A 6,410-nucleotide genomic window follows, 5' to 3' on the forward strand; every position below is an offset into this window, starting at 1 on the left:
GTTGGCTGAGGGTAATTTTATTTGGTTGGTTTGTTTATAACTTAAACTGCATAATTTAACAAGCTGAAAGCTAAAACACAACTATAAAAATACTCTATTACAAAGATATTTATACAAAGTATAAAGTATTAGCACTTAAAGTGTGAATAATATGTTTTATATCATAAAACACAAAGTAAGTAAAAAATAGATATACTTATTTCCACTATTGCATACATTAAGTTTCAACAGATTTTCACAATAAACGTCCAATATTTATTTATTTCTTTAATGCATTAGATTTGGGAAGAAAACCGGTTTGTCGTTGACATTCAGTGACAACATCTACAATACTTACTACCTATTAATAGATTTAAAAAACTCAACATTAGACGATCTAAAGAGAACATTCTGCAAAACATGTTAAACCTTTAAAAAAATCGACACAGGCGTCAATTACTGTAATAGAACAACAGCGAGCTCCATTGATAAACACACGTTTACCTCGATGCCTGAAGCAGGACGTGAGTGGCTCCTCGTGAGGTGGGAGTTCTTGGCTCACTTCAGTTATTATATGGAGAGACGCACCTCCCAGCTGATCCCGTCCCTGTCTCCCCCCCTCCTCCTCCTCCTCCTCCTCCTCCAGTGCCCGGTGTGTTGCCCCCTCTCGGTCGGGTTGTCTTCTGCTCTGCTCCTCTGCGGACGCGCCTGGATGTTCGGACACTTCTCTCAATGACCCGGAGACGCGATCAGAAGGAGACTCACTGGGACGCACATGGTGAGCTGCAGGTTTATTTCTTCCTCATTGGCTCCGGACTCTGTTTGTGAAGTTGTCTCTGACGTTGAAGTCGCGCGTAAAGAGAAGAAATTCACGGCTGTGTTTGTTTTGTCTCCTGAGGTCCGAATGTGAGTTTATTTATCCGCTAAATAAGAAAAGCATTTACCACTGCGCTGTGTGTTCTGTTTTAAATGATGTCATAATTTACCAAAACCGACCAATAGCCTGATATCGCTCACCTCGTCTTTAGAAATTCAGCCGATATGCGCGTATTTTATTTTATGTATTTTATATGTTATATATTTCTTAAATAAATACATATTTGGTTTAATTACTTGTGTCCCTCTATATTTTATTTTGGCAAATACACGCACGTGAGAACACGGGCCAAATGAATAACTTTGCTGAAGTTTCATTCATGATTTGTAACTCATGAGAGCATAAATCCAAGTTAACCTTTTTACTTTAACGAATATCATGTCCTTATTAGACCTTCATTTTAATCATTTTTACACAAATTATTATAACATGTTGCCAGCGGTAAAAATACCACAATTACTATGATATAATTGTGAGCAACTTTAATCAATTTACTATATTTTTGTCCTTACAACATAACACATTTGAAAAAACCACAATAACAGGATTGTTTGATTAGTTGAACTGGATTTAAAATATATATATTTTTTAATTTCCTGAATGCCAAGCACATACGAGACCAATTCATAATTTAAACATCTGAAATAAGTTGTTTGATCCAACTGGGATAACCTAACACTGTAAATATTATTGTTCCTCTGTGAGATAAAACTAATTGACTGCAGCCAATTTGTACTTAACAAGAGCAATTAGCACCGAATGGAGGCAATTAGGCTCCGGGCTTCACTGTTAGCTCTTGCCAAAGTAATCAGCCTAAATATGATAAACATTCATGTTTAATGAACCGTGGGCGAGTGAATCACAAATACAACGCGCGTGACTGCGGGCTATTTTCCTTTTAACGTCTGTAGTTGATTAGTTTTCCTAAAATCCCCTTGCAAAACTTAAGAGAAAATATACCGTATTTGCTTTAATAGATATTTAGGACCGATTTTTTTGTGTGCATACATTTCTAACTTTTCTAACACTTTTACAGTCGGGGGCCTTGATTGTGCCAATGAGATTTATTTTATCATTTCCTTTTTGTAATAATTTCAATAGCCAACAAAAATCATCGGTATTTTTTTATTAGTTATTTGTCGCAGCTCTGGAGTGCTTTTGTGTTTTCTTTTCCTCTTTGTTAACCCCCTGTGGGACACTTTGTGGATTCAATGGACACTAGCCACAGGCCTTACTTTTACTTCCATCATGCCCGAGGTTGCCGTTGGCGTGACTGCAACATGAAATCACAATGATTTCATTTCCATCTGTTTTTCAATATCAACATGTGAAGCTGGAGCTGCTGGAGAGCGTCTTGCCAACTTGTATGAGGCTGTAAAGGGAGGGGGGGGGGGGGGATTGACAGGAAACTCACTTTTAAATATCAAGTGGGTAACATGTGGTTTTTAATTCAAGAATGAAGTAAGCAGAGCTTATGGGTCAATGCCGAGGCCGAGACACCTTCCGTGCGTGATGGAGGTGCAGTTGGCCCCTGGAGCCCCCCCCCCCTCCCTCCACCGCATGCACTTGGCAGTTTTGGTTAGTGGCGCAAACGTGAAGGACAGAGGACTTTTAGCTAAAGATACAAGCTGTGATAATCCATTTTGTGCTGTCTGTTGCTTTCACCTCCCGGGCTGCCCCACTAAAATTAGATTATTAAACCTAAAACAGAACTCGTGGAATCCTCTCCGTGTGGAATAACACACAGATGGGCTTCCACTGTGCAGGCAGGAATGCAGTTTGAGCATACAGACCGCATACGTAGCCTTCCTCTTCTCGACCGAAGCCCAGTGTTGTATTTCTGACGGGCTGAGGACAATTGCAAATTAACAAAGGTGTCAGTGTGGTAACATGCACCAACAGGTGCCTCGGTTCAGCTTCAAACATGTTGGCTATAAGAGAGAGAGAGAGCTTATATAATTTATCATATTTATTTAAAGGCTCTGTGTCTTGTAGAACCCTGGGAAATCTTCCCAGCGACTATCCTGATGTATAACTGTGTCTGTGTTTATTTGTAGTCTTTTAAAATTCATCACCAAGTAGAAAGCAATTTAACATTTTCGTCTCCGTGTTGCTGGCCCGGGCCGCTTGCCCATGACGAGGAATGTTAAAACGTGTGAGACAGGCCAAATCCAGCTCATCTGCTCACCAGAGCAGCTCCAGACCCGGACAGGCCCGCAGTTCGAAAGTGTGAACAGGCCGAAGGGAGTTAACAGGTAGCGAGGGAGAATAGCACACGCACCAGAGGTTTCTTCCCTTTAGCGTCAGAGCTTCAAGGCCTCGTAGTAAACGAGTTTGTTGCAGCAGAACAAAGCTCTAAAATGTTCATTTACATGGTCAAAACATATATCAATTCCCATGTAGCTACTCCTTGATGATCATATTTGACTCGTACTTTCTTATGTTCATTGTCCTTTCCTCTGAGATTATCTCCCTTTAAGCCATTAAAAAGACAGCAGATGATATGCAGTTCATAACATAGAATATAGGAACGGTTATAATGAATAAATAAAAGCAGAGAGGTACGAGACCGCGGGGCAACAAACACATTTAAAGATCTCCTTCACGCTTCCTCTTGCGTCTTCTCTAATAGATCATTATTCCAGATGGAATCACATTTCCTTCTGATCAATGCCCTCATGATATCAATTGTTATTATTCACCGCAGTGTTGAATGAAGAGTATTCTGGTCTTTATGTGCGTAATGTTGGTCTTTTGGAGAACCAAAAGCTATGAGGGCGGTGCTGGTGGTATGTTATTGTTGTGCTTAACATGTTTAGTACCCTTAAATTTGCAAGTGGCGAGGTGAATATTTATAATCGGCAAAATATAGGCTAAAAAAAGAAGTCTTGTTATTTCAACTTTTCCCAGTCCATAAAAGAATGCATTTGTTGCTCTTTCTGACATTCATCAGACACATTTCAGCGTAATGAAGAACACACGTAGAATGGCTTCAGGAAATAGCCTCCGCCGAGCAGGAACATGAGCGTCGCTCTCCTCTGATCGACTATGCTGTAAACATGCCCCCAGGTTGTCAGCAAGTATTTTTCCAGCCCCTTGCCAGCCGAGCATAGCTGCTTCTAAAGATCACCCGCCGGAGATGTTGATCTCATCTTACCACTATTTGGCTGTATAAGCTTTTTGAAAGACAGCGATTGCTGCCAAGTTACTTCAAAACTTTCAAAACGTCTTTAATGAAGGCGTATTTGTTTTTTCTTTTAGGGTTATAATTCATACGTTAGACCTCAATATGAGGTTTACTGGGGTGAAAGGAAAGGGGGTGACGGCCTCTTTCAAACACGTGCTATTTGCAGTCGGTATGCATTAACAAAAAGAACTGGGGTGAAATACTCGTGAACGGTATTTTACAAGGAATGCCGCTCGTCTTCAACATGCTCCTCCGGCACCCTGGCTGTGTGAATTTATGGAAAAGCAGCAGTGGGAGAAAAAAAGAGGTTGAAACCATATCCGGTGGGTTACGGTGGCGGTGCCAGACAGATGATCTGGTTTCGGGGAGAAGAGAGAGTCTGGATTTGGCCTAGAGGGGCGCATTAAAAACCTCAGGGGCCTTTCTCAGATGAACATCCAATTTATCAAAGTGGTTGTAATGGGCCGATGTTTAATTAGTCATGTAATGTGACAAAGACAAGAGCAAGTGCATGTCATGGGAATGTTAAACAACCACCTCCTTTATCCTTTGTGTGTTTCACTAGTCCCAACTGAACTCCAAACCGCCTACGCTCACTCTACAGTCCTCATCCAGAGCGAATTCTTCAGACCACTTCCCTGAATCCTCTACTAACCTTTACCCTGCTCATAATCCCTTTGACACCATTTTCCCTTTTTATTCGGCCGCTGCCTTGACGCCAAATGAGACCAATGACCTCATCGTCCGATCAACTCTTCCTTCAGTCCAGGCTTTTTAACAGTGCGTTCAAGTTCCCATGGGACTTGTCACGACTCGTCAGGAATGACCAGCCGAGGCATTCTGGGCTCCAGGAATGTGGCCCGGTGGCACCGGGGTGACAGTCAGACCAGACCGCTCATCACTGCACTCTTCACTCGTAGCGTTTCCTGTTGCAACACCACAAAACGGGGTCGTTGGATATGCCTGATCTTGGCTTTTGTCCTCAACCAGGTTTGGTTGATCCACTTTCTAGCGGGTCTTTGCTTTTTGGAGGTCAGGAGCAGAGCAGCTTGTCCGAGGCAGCAGAGGGAGTGCCACGGCCTCCTCGCAGGCCCCTCGGAGCTGTGTGGTCCCTGAGGGAAGCCTCATATTTCGGTCGTTGGCTAATTGAGCGGGATGACGAGGCCGGAGAGGCGTTCAGCCCCGTCTTCTCTGACGGGTTTGGTTTATGCAGCCCTGCTGACTTTGCTGTCACTGTCAAACGCTTGTTAGGACGTCATCAATCTCGCAACAGTTAAGAATATTCCCAGAACAGAATGAAGGGGGCAGGTGATAGATGGGAGACGGAAGAGCGGAGGCAAAGTTGTTTGAAAATGTGGAAGGAAGGTAGTTATCGACGGAAAGAAATGCACGGTCCGCTTGAGAAGGGAAGAAACAAGAATGACGTAAAAGTGGCAGGTGTTGAACTTTCTTAGCATGAAACAAATTAAGGGAATGGTTTTTCGGGAATGTGCTTCTAGGCTTCATGTGAGCGGTAAAACAATAAATCACCGCTTCCAGAGAAAGCACATGCATTGTCCGTTTTGTCCACATTTTAACGCTCTCGGGTATCAAATCCTGACAGAGGGATAAATTACACTCATCAGCAGTTGTAAGAGACGGGAAGGGATTTGTTCGCGCAGCGGACGTACACAAGTCCGTGTTTGTCTTTAACCACGGAAGTATCCATGCAGAGGGGCTCAAGCCGAACACACATTTCGATCTATAAATCATTTCCTGCCATCCTCAAGATTAATCTCCAACAGCTTTCCTTCCCCTTCCCTCATTTCTTTCAGTCTTATTTTCTCATACCCTCTTTTCTGCTCAATAACACTGCACACTGCTCGTACTTAGGCCCCTCGCTCGCCTGCAGCACTGACCGGCGGTAAAGTGATTTGAAAAGGAGAGCCATAAACGTGATGGATGTGGTCCAGCTCAGGGTTTAGCCCCAGCTGTCGGGCATGTTTTTCGTCATCTCGGACGCCCTTCTTCATCCACTCATCTTGGGCTTGAGAGGAGTTTTAATACAAATAAGTTCTTAAAGGCTGTCGAGGTCACGGGGTCAAACCAGTGGCCGACACTACTGTGAAGATCGGAGATTACATTTTTATGGGATGAGATCTTCACTGGCATCTACTGAAAGCCAATAAGGTGCAGTTGGAGTGATGCGGTGAGCTGGTATTGTGTGTTTTCAATAAAGGCACAGGTGGTCTATCTTATATTTCCGTCTTTGGCTTCAAATGCAAGTCATATAAATCAATCAGTTCATGTTTTCTTTTGTTTTATAATGCAGCTCCCATGGTTTTCTCTTAAAAATCATAATTTTTTTCCTTCCACAGGCTCGATAAC

This window comes from Cyclopterus lumpus, chromosome 18 (genome assembly GCF_009769545.1).
Source record: "Cyclopterus lumpus isolate fCycLum1 chromosome 18, fCycLum1.pri, whole genome shotgun sequence".
Classification (NCBI taxonomy): Eukaryota; Metazoa; Chordata; class Actinopteri; order Perciformes; family Cyclopteridae; genus Cyclopterus; species Cyclopterus lumpus.